The sequence below is a fragment of the Rana temporaria genome, chromosome 7 (genome assembly GCF_905171775.1).
Source record: "Rana temporaria chromosome 7, aRanTem1.1, whole genome shotgun sequence".
NCBI lineage: Eukaryota > Metazoa > Chordata > Amphibia > Anura > Ranidae > Rana > Rana temporaria.
Genome location: NC_053495.1, coordinates 202501586 through 202514236, shown reverse-complemented (window position 1 = coordinate 202514236; position 12651 = coordinate 202501586).

Sequence of the window (12651 nt, the reverse complement as noted above, 5' to 3'; positions counted from 1 at the left end):
GCATCCAGCACAGGCAAGGGCAAGCTGGCAGATTTTTTTTTCCCCCAATGAGGGCAAATATATCCAGCTGGCCCAGATAACAGGACTCTAAGCCTCTTGTACTCCCATTGCCAAGGGGGGGCGAAGAGGGCGCTTTAACCCTTCCCAGGCTCAGCTGTTGCAGTAATCCAGCATCTGTCACCCATGGGTGAGGGTAGGCTGATTTTGGAGGCTTAAAGGGTCAGTGCACCCAAAAGTGATATTTCGGTCTATAGGAGGTGCTGGCAAGTTAAAGCCTATCTCCAAGGAAAAATCTTTGGGGTGGTGGGGCTGCACCGTCAAGGCAAGGGTTAAAGATGCTTGTTTAGGTCTAGAGCGGCGCAGCCCCCTTTAAGAGTCTGAAAAATCTGGAGTCCCCCCCCCAGTCTGAAATGTTTCATATACATGGGAAACCTGAGCCTGGGACGATGCACACAACTGCCTTAGAGGAAATAAACTTCACATCAGAGGTTCCCCATCATATCAGAGCCCCCTTCACATCAGAGCCCCCCCATCACATCAGAAGCTCCCCTTCACATCTGAGCCCCCCCCCCATCACATCAGAAGCTCCCCTTCACATCAGAGCCCGCCCCCGATCACATCTCAAGCTCCCCTTCACATCAGAGCCCCCCCCCCCCCATCACATCAGAAGCTCCCCTTCACATCAGAGGTTCCCCATCATATCAGAGCCCCCTTCACATCAGAAGCTCCCCTTCACATCAGAGCCCCCCCCCCCCATCGTATCAGAGCCCCCTTCACATCAGAGCCCCCCCTATCACATCAAAAGCTCCCCTTCACATCAGAGCCCCCCCATCACATCAGAAGCTCCCCTTCACATTAGAGCCCCCCCACCCCTATCACATCAGAAGCTCCCCTTCACATCAGAGCCCCTCCCCATCACTTCCGAAGCTCCCCTTCACATCAGAGCCCCTCCCCATCACTTCCGAAGCTCCCTATCATATTAGAGGTCCCCCATCACATCAGAGGTTCCCTATCATATCAGAGCCCCCTTCACATCAGAGCCCCTCCCCATCACTTCCGAAGCTCCCTATCCTATTAGAGGTCCCCCAACAAATCAGAGTTCTCCCTATGCATCAGAAACACCCCTATACATGAGAGCCACCCATTACATCAGAATACCCCCATGACCAGCGTCCCCCCTTACATCAGGTTCCTTCTTTATGTCGGAGGTCACCCCAAACACATCAGAGCCCCCTACTTCACATCAAAGGCCCCCCACCATATCAGAGGTCCCGCTGTCACATCATGTCCCTTTTATGTCAAAGCCCCCTCATCACAGAGTTCTTTACTCACATCACATACCCCCATCACTGAGCCCCACAGTCACACAGTCTCCATCACTAGGCTCCCCAATCACATAGTCCCCCAAAACAGAGCCCCCAGTCACAGAGTCCACCAAAAGAGAGCCCAAAATCACCCTGCCCCCTCCCATCACAAAGTTCCCAATCACACAGTCCCCCCCATTTCAGAGCCCCCACCTGCACAGCTCCTGATCACAGAGCCCCTAAAAAACATGAAGTTCCCCATCACAAAGTCCCCCAATCACACAGTTCCTCATCACAGAGCCCCCCAATCACACAGTCTCCCATCAAAGAGCCCCCCAATAACACAGTTCCCCATCACAAAGCCCCCCCAATCACACAGCCCCTCATTACAGAGCCCCCAATTACACAGTCTCCTATCAAAGAGCCCCCCAATCACACAGTTCCCCATCACGCAGCCCCCCATCACAGAGCCCCCAATCACACAGCCCCCATCAAAGAGCCCCCAATCACACAGTCCTCATCACAAAGCCCACAATCACACAGCTCCCTATCACAAAGCCTCCCAATAACACAGCTCCCCATCACAGAGCCCCCAATAGCACAGCTCCCTATAACAAAGCCCCCAATAACACAGCCCCCCAATAACACAGCTCCCTATCACAGAGCTCCCAATCATGCAGTTTCCCATCACAAAGTCCCCAATCACACAGTCACCATCACAGAGCCTCCCAATCACAGAGCCCCCAATCACACAGCCCCCATCACAGAGCCCTCCAATCACACAGTTTCCCCATCACAGAGCCCCCAATCACACAGTCACCATCACAGAGCCCCCAACCTTGCAGTTCCCCATCACAAAGTCCCCCAATCATAAAGTCCTCCCATCACCGAGCCCCCAATCACACAATTCATCACAAAGCCCCCAATCACACAGTCTCCCATAAAAGAGCCCCCCAATCACACAGACTCCCATCAAAGAGCCCCCAATCACACAGTCCCCATCACAGAGCCCCCAATCATGCAGTTTCCCCAACATAAAGTCCCCCAATCACACAGTCCTCCCATCATCGAGTCCCCAATCACATAATTCATCACAGAGCCCCCAATCACACAGTCCTCCCATCACAGAGCCCCCAATCACACAGTCTTCCCACCACAGAGCCCCCCATCACACAGTCTTCATCCCAGAGCCCCCCAATCACACAGTACCCCATTACAGAGCCCCCAATCACTCAGTCCTCATCACAGGTCCCCCCAATCACACAGTCTTCATCACAGAGCCCCCCAATCACACAGCCCTCATCACAGAGCCCCCCAATCACACAGTCCCCATCACAGAGCCCCCAATCATGCAGAAATCATCACAGTGCCCCCAATCACACAGTCCCCCAATCAACACAGTCCTCATCACAGAGCCCCCCAATCACACAGTCCAAATCACAGAGCCCCCTCCATCACACAGTCCCCCATCACAGAGCCCCCAATCACACATTATCCCATCACACAGTCTTCCATCAGAGAGCCCCCCAATCACACAGTTCTTATCACAGAGCCCCCAATCACACAGTCTCCTATCACAGAGCCCTCCAATTACACAGTGCCAATCACACAGCCCCCCAATCACACAGTCCCCATCACACAGCCCCTCAATCACACAGTCCTCATCCCAGAGCCCCCCAATCACACAGCACCCCATTACAGAGCCCCCAATCACTCAGTCCTCATCACAGGTCCCCCAATCACACAGTCCCTCATCACAGAGCCCCCCAATCGCAACGTCCCCATCACAGAACCCCCAATCACACAGTCCCCCATCACAGATTCCCCAACCACACAGTCTCCAGTCACAGAGCCCCCAATAACACAGTCCCCATCACACAGCCCCTCAATCACACAGTCCTCATCCCAGAGCCCCCCAATCACACAGCACCCCATTACAGAGCCCCCAATCACTCAGTCCTCATCACAGGTCCCCCAATCACACAGTCCCTCATCACAGATCCCCCCAATCACAACGTCCCCATCACAGAGCCCCCAATCACACAGTCTCCATCACAGAGCCTCTAATCACACAGCCCCCATCACAGAGCCCCCAATCATACAGTCCTCTTATCACAGAGCCCCCCAATCACACAGTCCCCATCACAGAGCCCCCCAATCACACAGTCCAAATCGCAGAGCCCCTCCATCACACAGTTTCCCATCACAGAGCCCCCAATCACACAGTCTCCCATCAGAGAACCCCCAATCACACAGTCCCCATCACAGAGCCCCCAATCACACAGTCTCCCATTACGGAGCCCCCAATCACACAGTCCTCATCACAGAGCCCCATCACACAATCCCCATCACAGAGCCCCCAATCACACAGTCTCCCATTATAAAGCCCCCCAATCACACAATCTCCCATCACAGAGCCCCCCAATCACAGAGTCCCCATCACAGAGCCCCCAATCACACAGTACCTCATTAGAGAGCCCCCCAATCACTCAGTCATCATCACAGGGACCCCCAATCACACAGTCCTCATCACAGAGCCCCCCCCCCATCACGCAGTCCCCCATCACAGAGCCCCCAATCACACAGTCTCCCATCACAAAGCCCCCATCACACAGTCCTCATCACAAAGCCCTCCAATCACACAGTCCCCATCTCAGAGCCCCCCAATCACAATGTCCCCATCACAGAGCCCCCAATCACACAGTCCCCATGATACAGCCCCCCCCCAATCACCCAGTCCCCATCACACAGACCCCAATCACACAGTCCCCATCACACAGCCCCCAATCACACAGTCCCCTTCACAGAGCCCCCCAATCACAAAGTCCCACATCACAGAGCCCCCCAATCACACAGCCCCCCAATAATAATAATTTCAACCCGGACACGTGATTCAAAACCCAAACTGTCCTGGTGAATCCCAGACAGGTGGCAACCCTATATGAGTACAGGGTTGTACGACCGCGCAATTCTCATTCGAAGTGCGACACTGCTGAAAATTGGCCCGGGCAAGAAGGGGGTAAAAGTGCCCTGGTTAATTCAATTAGCATGTTGATATGGGGGGGGGGTATTACCTTTAATGTGTATTTTATCCGCTTTGTGATCTATATTCTATCAGTTTCAGTGGTCAATGTAGGGTGTGTATACAAACCCGTGAAGGTATATATTCATCCTCAGAGACGCAGTGTTTGTATGCAGTCACTCGTGTGATTTGTAGGAAGTGCATATGTTGTACTTCCATCATCGTCCATGCCCCCCCCCCTCCCCCGTCCAGACTAAATTCTGTGATTGTCAATCACGGTGGCATTTAAACACGCAGATCTGACTGTAGATGGAATATGGGGGTCGTGGCCAAATCATTATGCTCCGTCATATCTGTTTATTAAAATAGTTTGCTCAGCCGCCAGAAATGTGGAGGTTTTATTTGGAGTAAACTTGTCACCATGGACAGCAATTAGAACTAATCATAAAGTGGACCTGTCAGCAAACCTGCCTAAGTAAATTCCTGGCGTTGGACTTTATGCCGCAGTATATCGTATATTTTAAAATAGCTCCATCTTCTATCATTAAAAAAAAGCTCCAGTCAGTGACCTTGCCTAGGCTGAGATGATTTTATTGGTCTGCTGCAGGCAAGAGGAAGCATTTTCTCAGTCTCCCCTCCCACTAGTGATCAGACATTGTAACTTTGTAGCAAGTCACAGGGTGAAAGACTGCAGCAAAGGCTTATACATTGTTTCTTCTTGTTAGGTGGATTGTGGGTGGGTTGTCACAATAACTGGGACATCCAACAGGATTTACATCTTTCTGGTGATCCATGGACCAGAGCCGGTGTTCTGTCGAGAAGTGCCCCCCCCCCCCATCGAATTGGGGGGACCGCAGTTCTCAGATTTTCCATCGTTGCTGCTAGAGGGCGGCTAGCAGCAAGGAACAATGTTAGAACTACTATCCCCCCCCCCCCCACTGCTGTTTGTATAGGTTTTTGTGCCCATGAAATGGTATCTCCCATCCAGAGATACCTCCTACGGTGTGCCCTTGCGCCCTGGCACGTAACTCCAGCTGATCCAGAGGTAGGTCAGGAATGTTGCTCGGAGGTAGGTCAGAGGTGGAGACAAGGAATGCTGCTCAGAGGTGGAGACAAGGAATGTTGCTCGGAGGTAGGTCAGAGGTGGAGACAAGGAATGCTGCTCAGAGGTAGGTGGGAGGTGGAGACAAGGAATGTTGCTCAGAGGTAGGTCAGAGGTGGAGACAAGGAATGTTGCTCGGAGGTAGGTCAGAGGGGGAGACAAGGAATGCTGCTCAGAGGTAGGTCAGAGGGGGAGACAAGGAATGCTGCTCAGAGGTAGGTCAGAGGGGGAGACAAGGAATGCTGCTCAGAGGTGGAGACAAGGAATGTTGCTCGGAGGTAGGTCAGAGGTGGAGACAAGGAATGCTGCTCAGTGGTGGAGACAAGGAATGTTGCTCGGAGGTAGGTGGGAGGTGGAGACAAGGAATGCTGCTCAGAGGTAGGTGGGAGGTGGAGACAAGGAATGTTGCTCAGAGGTAGGTCAGAGGTGGAGACAAGGAATGTTGCTCGGAGGTAGGTCAGAGGTGGAGACAAGGAATGCTGCTCAGAGGTAGGTCAGAGGGGGAGACAAGGAATGCTGCTCAGAGGTAGGTGGGAGGTGGAGACAAGGAATGCTGCTCAGAGGTAGGTCAGAGGTGGAGACAAGGAATGCTGCTCGGAGGTAGGTGGGAGGTGGAGACAAGGAATGCTGCTCAGAGGTAGGTGGGAGGTGGAGACAAGGAATTCTGCTCAGAGGAAGGTGGGAGGCGGAGACAAGGAATGCTGCTCGGAGGTAGGTGGGAGGTGGAGACAAGGACTGTTGCTCAGCGGTAGGTGGGAGGTGGAGACAAGGAATGCTGCTCAGAGGTAGGTGGGAGGCGGAGACAAGGAATGCTGCTCGGAGGTCGGTAGGCCGGGGCGTAGACAAGGGAGGCTGCTCGGAGGTAGGTCAGAGGTGAAGACAAGGAATGCTGCTAAGAGGAAGGTCAGAGGTGGAGACAAGGAATGTTGCTCGGAGGTAGGTCAGAGGTGGAGACAAGGAATGCTGCTCAGAGGTGGAGACAAGGAATGTTGCTCGGAGGTAGGTCAGAGGTGGAGACAAGGAATGTTGCTCGGAGGTAGGTCAGAGGTGGAGACAAGGAATGTTGCTCGGAGGTAGGTCAGGGGTGGAGACAAGGAATGTTGCTCGGAGGTAGGTCAGAGGTGGAGACAAGGAATGCTGCTCAGAGGTGGAGACAAGGAATGTTGCTCGGAGGTAGGTCAGAGGTGGAGACAAGGAATGTTGCTCGGAGGTAGGTCAGAGGTGGAGACAAGGAATGTTGCTCGGAGGTAGGTCAGGGGTGGAGACAAGGAATGTTGCTCGGAGGTAGGTCAGAGGTGGAGACAAGGAATGCTGCTCAGAGGTGGAGACAAGGAATGTTGCTCGGAGGTAGGTCAGAGGTGGAGACAAGGAATGCTGCTCATAGGTAGGTCAGAGGTAGAGACAAGGAATGTTACTCGGAGGTAGGTCAGAGGTGGAGACAAGGAATGCTGTTAAGAGGTAGGTCAGAGGTGGAGACAAGGAATGTTGCTCAGAGGTAGGTCAGAGGTGGAGACAAGGAATGTTACTCGGAGGTGGGTCAGAGGTGGAGACAAGGAATGCTGCTCAGAGGTGGAGACAAGGAATGTTGCTCGGAGGTAGGTCAGAGGTGGAGAAAAGGAATGCTGCTCAGAGGTAGGTCAGAGGGGGAGACAAGGAATGCTGCTCAGAGGTAGGTGGAGACAAGGAATGCTGCTCAGAGGTAGGTCAGAGGTGGAGACAAGGAATGCTGCTTGGAGGTAGGTCAGAGGGGGAGACAAGGAATGCTGATCAGAGGTAGGTGGGAGGTGGAGACAAGGAATGCTGTTCAGAGGTAGGTCAGAGGTGGAGACAAGGAATGCTGCTCGGAGGTAGGTGGGAGGTGGAGACAAGGAATGCTGCTCAGAGGTAGGTGGGAGGTGGAGACAAGGAATGCTGCTCAGAGGAAGGTGGGAGGCGGAGACAAGGAATGCTGCTCGGAGGTCGGTAGGCCGAGGCAGAGACAAGGGAGGATGCTCAGAGGTGGGTTGGAGGTGGAGACAAGGAATGCTGCTCGGAGGTCGGTAGGCCGGGGCGGAGACAAGGGAGGCTGTTTGGAGGAAGGTGGGGGCAGAGACAAGGGAGGCTGCGCTGCTTGGAGGTAGGAGGGGGCAGAGACAAGGGGTACCTCAGGGGAGGGGAAGTACCCGCACCTATTCATTAAAAAAGAATCCTGTGTAAAGCGCTATGGAAATAGACAGCTCTATAAATACCTGTAATAAATGAATAAATCTACTGGCAGTGGTGTACAGTGGATATAAAAAGTCTACACACCCCTGTTAAAATGTCAGATTTCTGTGATGTAAAAAAAATGAGACAAAGATAAATCATTTCAGACCTTCTTCCACCTTTAATGTGACCTATACAACTGTACAACTCAGTTGAAAGACAAACTGAAATCTTTTAGGGGGGGGGGGGTAAAAATAAAAAATAATGAATGGCTTCACCAGAAGAAGATTAAAGCGGAGGTTCACCCAAATAACATCTATATAAGATCATATTCTTTATACTTCCAACATGTACAGTAGGCCCTTTTTTTTTTGGCTGTACATACCTTATAATCTGTGGCCCGGATTCAGAGAGCAATTGCGCCTGCGTAACCATAGTTACGCAGCGCAATTGCTTACTTGCGCCGGCGTAACGAATGCTCCTGATTCAGGAACCTTGTTACGCCGACTGCAGCCTACGATATGCGTGGCATAAGGCTCTTATGCCCGCATATCTTAGGCTGCCTTCTTGTGATGGCCGCTAGGTGGTGTTCCCGTTGGGCTCTGCGTATAGTATGCAAATTGCATACTAACGCCGATTCACAACGTTACGCGAGCCCTGCGTACGCAGTTTACGTCGTTTGCGTACGGCGGTTTTCGCGTAAGGCTGCCCCTGCTATTAGCAGGGGCAGCCAATGTTACGTATACCCGTCGTTCCCGCGTTGCGAAATTAAAAATTTACGTAGTTTGCGTAAGTGAATCGTGAATGGCGCTGGACGCCATTCACGTTCTCTTTGAAGCAAATGACGTCCTTGCGACGTCATTTACCGCAAGGCACGTCGGGAAAGTTTCCCGACGGAGCATGCGCTCTACGCTCGGCTCGGGAACGCGCCTAATTTAAATAATTCCCGCCCCCTACGGGATCATTTAAATTGCGCACGCTTACGCCGGGCATTTTGCAGGAGCGCACACGCAATTTACGGAGCTACTGCTCCGTGAATCGCGGGTAGCACAGAAGATTTGCGGGGGTGCAGGGCAAAAACGTTGCCATGCGCCTCCGTAAAAAAAGCGCAAAAGGTACCTGAATCTAGCCCTATATTTGCAATCCGGCTTCCGGGTACTTCCGGGTACTCACTCCCGCGGGAGTAGGCGTTTCTATACTGCGGCGCAATGTCGTCTGGGACTTCGCCCAGGTGATTGACGTCCTTGAGAAAAAGTTCCCCCCGGCGCATAAGGTCCCCCCCCTATTGCGTAGGCGCGTCACAGAGTTTCCGAAAGAACCGGAAAACATGCAGAGCTGCGAGTCAGCTCTACACGGCGCCTGCGCACCGACTAGGATCCGTGTAGAGCTGACTGCGCAGGCGTCGTATAGAGCTGACGGAAACTCCGTGACTCTTGTGACGCGCCTACGCAATAGGGGGGGGCCTTATCCGCCGGGGGGTAGAGCTGACGCGCAGCTCTGCATGTTCCGGTTCTTTCGGAAACTCAGTGAATCCTGTGACGCGCCTATGCGTTCCGCCGGGGGTTACTTTTTCTCAAGGACATCAATCATCTGGGCGAAGTCCCAGACGACATTGCGCCGCAGCATAGAAACGCCTACTCCCGCGGGAGTGAGTACCCGGAAGCCGGATTGCAAATATAGATTATAAGGTATGTACAGCCAAAAAAGGGGCCTACTGTACATGTTGGAAGTATAAAGAATTTGATCTTATATAGATGTTATTTGGGTGAACCTCCGCTTTAAAGTTTTAGAATGGCCCAGCCAGAGACCAGAACTGAATCCCATTGAAAATCTGTGGGGTGATGTGAAGAGGGCTGTGCGCAGGAGATGTCCTCGCAATCTGACAGATTTGGATTTTTTTTGCAAAGAAGAGCGGGGCAGATATTGCCAAGTCAAGATGTGCCGTGCTGATAGACTCCTCCCCAAAAAGACAGAGTGCTGGAATAAAATCAAAAGGTGCTTCAACAAAGTATTAGTGTAAGGGTGTGCATACTTATGCATCCATATTATTTTATTTTTTCTTCCCTCCACCTAAAACATTTCAGTTTGCGGTTCAACTGAGTTGTACAGTTTATAGGTCACTCTAACCACTTGGCGTCCGTGCTATAGCCGAACGCGGACCTGAATTTCCCGGGCGGCTGTCAATAGACGTCCTTCCCTTTTCCCGCTCCTAGAGTCACTGAGACTCGGGTGATCACAGATCCAAGTAAGGGGCCAATCCGGCCCCTTACCACGTGATCAGCTGTCAGCCAATGACAGCTGATCACGTAATGTAAACAAAAGCTCAGTAATCGTTTTTATTTTCTCCTCACACTGATATAGGTAGATTCAGAAAGAGTTAGGCCGGCTTATCAGTAGATAAGCCGACCTAACTCTGAATCTACGCCGCCGTATGTTTAAGTGTATGCTCAAACAGAGATACGCTTAAACAAAGCTAAGATAGGCCGGCTTGCGCCGTTCTATCTTAGCTTGCAATTTTTCGGATGGCCGCTAGGTGGCGCTTCCATTGCGGCCGGCGTAGATTATGTAAATTAGCTTTTACGCCGATTCCCGAACGTACGCCAGCCCGCCGCAGTCGAATTACGTTGTTTCCGTAAGGCCTTAGGCGGCCTAAAGTTATTCCACCTATGAAGTGGAATAACAATGTTAAAGTATGGCCGCCGTTAAACCCACCTTGCGACTGTACTCTCACTTAATAATGACCTCCCTCCCTACTCTGGAAAAACTCAGAAACAAATGGCTACACGACATTCCTGACTTTGACAATGACGATTGGGACGACATATGGGACTTCCCTTTCAGATCCCTGGTCTCCCTGAGAGACCGACTAATACAGTTCAAGATGGCTCACCGCGCATACTTTACCCCGCACAGGTTGCACAAAATGAACCCCGCCTCCCCCCCAGGGTGTTGGCGTTGTGGTACAGTACCAGGTGACTTTACCCACATTTTTTGGACCTGCCCAGCCATTGTTGATTACTGGAAGGAGATATTACAGGTCATTACGGAGATCACCACTATATCGCTTCAACCCTCCATGGCAGTGTGTATACTAGGTCTCATAGAACAACTGATTCCCACTCTGGTCGGGTTGCTTCTCTTTTATGCCCGCAAGGCCATAGCCCTTAGCTGGCGTAAACCTACTCCTCCTCCTCTCTCCCTGTGGAAGCAATTGGTCAACAACAGCCTGCCTCTTTACAAAGATTGCTATGCTAATAGGGGTTGCCCTCAAAAATATGATAAGGTTTGGTCCAAATGGCTGGCGGATCCTTCCACAGCCGCAGACCCAAACTCCACTTAATTCCTTGTTCCCTGATGTTGTATAGGATTCTACGACTGTAATGTATCGCGTGTCTCTGAGCTGCAGGGGCTTTTTGTCCCCCCTTTTTTTTTTTTTTTGCCCGGAGTTGTCCTTCTACCCGTGAACAATGGCCCGCTGAGACCATTGTGATGACTTGAGCTCCCCACCTTATTTTATGTAACCAGATTGCTTCAAATCATATTTCGGTATGTACCTTAGCCAATTTTTGTCATGACCAATGTCTGTTGTTTTCTTCGTTCTGTTGAATGTTTTAAAATTCAATAAACAGATTTACAAAAAAAAAAAAAAAAAAGTATGGCCGCCGTTCCCGCCGCGAGGTTCGAATTTTTTACGTCGTTTGCGCAAGTCGTCCGCGAATCGGGAGTTACGCCGTTTACGTCCACGTCAAAATCAATAGGCCTGTACGGCGTACTTAGCCGCAATGCGCACTGGGAAATGTAGGTGCCCGGTGCATGCGCAGTAGCAAAAAACAACAAAAAACGTGAGGTCAAGCCTCATTTCCATACAACACGCCCCCCTCCAAGTCATTTGAATTAGGCTCCCTTACGCCCGCTCGTTTGAGGCTACGCCGCCGTAGATTAGCAGGTAAGTAGATTGAAAATCACTACTAGCCTAACTAATTTACGGCGGCGTAGCCTAAACAGGCTAGGCTACGCCGCCCTAAAGATATTCCAATCTACCTGAATCTACCTAATAGCGTCTTATGTGCAAGGGACATCGGTCCCGAAGAGGAAGGAGGCACATCTGCCTCATCTGTGCCCATAATTACCGCCTGCCAGTGTCACCTGCCAGTGTGCACAGTTCCCACCAGTGCCACCTATCAATGCCCATGAGTGCCATCTATCACTGCCCACGAGTGCCACCTATCAATGCCCACGAGTGCCACCTATCAATGCCCACCAATGGTGCCAATCAGTGCCACCTATCAGTGCTGCCTATCAGTGTAACCTACCAGCGCTGATCAGTGCCCATCATTGCCACCCATCAGTGCCCATCACTGCCACCCATCAGTGCCCATTACTGCCACTTATCAGAGCCCATCACTGCCGCCTACCAGTGCCACCTATTAGTGCCACTTCTCAGTGCCCACCAGTGCCACCTATCAATGCCCTTCAGTGCCACCCATCAGTGCCTTCTCTCAGTGTCACCTCTCAGTGCCGCCTTATCGATGCCCATTAGTGGAGCCTCATCAGCGTACATCAACGAAGGAGAAAAATTACCTGTTTGCAAAATTTTATAACAAAATATAAAAAAATATAATATTTTTTTTTTAAATTCGGTCTTTATAAAAAAATGTAACAAAAAATAAGGTGATCAAATACCACCGAAAGAAAGCTCTATTTGTGGTAAAAAAATTATAAAATTGTAATTTGGGTGCAGTGTTGTATGACCGCGCAATTGTCATTCAAAGGGCATCAGTGCTGAAAGCTGAAAATTTGTCTGGGCAGGAGGGGGGTTTAAGTGCCCGGTAAGCAAGTGGTTAAAAAGTTGGGAGAAGTTCTGAAATGATTTATCTTTGTCTCGTTTTTTTACATCACAGAAACCTGACATTTTACCACCCGGGGTGTGTAGACTTTTTATATCTGCAGTGTCTGTAAAGTATCGCTCGTCTTTCTTAGGGGGGGGGGGGGGAGAGGGGTTCTGCTTCACCAACATTTTATTTCTTGGTTCCTAGTGC